Below are 1,074 nucleotides of genomic sequence, written 5' to 3' on the forward strand. Positions count from 1 at the left end.
GGAGTGGATGTGACAAACTGGTCTACATGTCGGGCTGCGGATTAAAAAGTTCGAGGTTTCCAACGTGACAAAAGTTCTGTGTGTAAAGTCTTGTTTAAACAACTAGAGTAATCACGTGAAAATGAAATGATGAATTGTATGTATTCTAATTTATATGAAAATTATAAACGCACTTTGTTTTTTTTGTTTGTTGTTGTTGTTGTTTTTTGTTTTTTTTGGTACAGAGGCGAAAATTCAGGTACCTCTAGGTTAAAGCTTTCTATTTCATGTTAAGTGTAATATCCTGCTTACTCTGATTTAGATTTATGTACATTCCGACCCCATTATTCTATTAAAATTGCAGCAAATATCCAAGCTTAAAACAAACAACAAAAAAAAAGCACCTAATGCCAATGCGTTTATACACCATTATAGCCCCTCAAGTTTCACCGTATTTGCCCAAATTACATAACTTACTCCTAAAGGAGTGAAAGAGCACTGTCCTTAGTCAAAAGCAGTTTAACTACGCTAATAATTATATTTTTGTGTTTATCATGTTATAAAGCACAGAGCTATGTAATGTGTTATCTGCACTCTGCTTATCGCGGGTATCAAAGCCCAAATTTTACGTTTTAAGTTGTGAGATTTACCGCTGAGCTACCTGGGGTGGAAACTTGATAAGTAGGACAGATAATTTTATGTTTTAAGATGTGAGATTTACCGCTGAGCTACCTGGAGTGGGGACTTGATAAGTAGGACAGCTTAAAACGTAAAATTATCTGTCCTATTTATCAAGTCCCCACCACAGCTAGATCAGCGATAAATCTCACAACTTAAAATGCAAAATTATCTGTCCTACTTATCAAGTCCCCACCCCAGGTAGCTCAGCGATAAATCTCACAACTTAAAACGTAAAATTATCTGTCCTACTTATCAAGTCCCCACCCCAGCTACCTCAGCGATAAATCTCACAACTTAAAACATAAAATTATACCCCAGGTAGCTCAGCGGTAAACCTGACATTAAAATTATCTGTCCTACTTATCAAGTCCCCCGGTAAATCTCACAACTTAAAACGCCTGAGCTACCTGGGGT

The sequence above is a fragment of the Limulus polyphemus genome, unplaced genomic scaffold (assembly GCF_000517525.1).
Source record: "Limulus polyphemus unplaced genomic scaffold, Limulus_polyphemus-2.1.2 Scaffold7353, whole genome shotgun sequence".
NCBI lineage: Eukaryota > Metazoa > Arthropoda > Merostomata > Xiphosura > Limulidae > Limulus > Limulus polyphemus.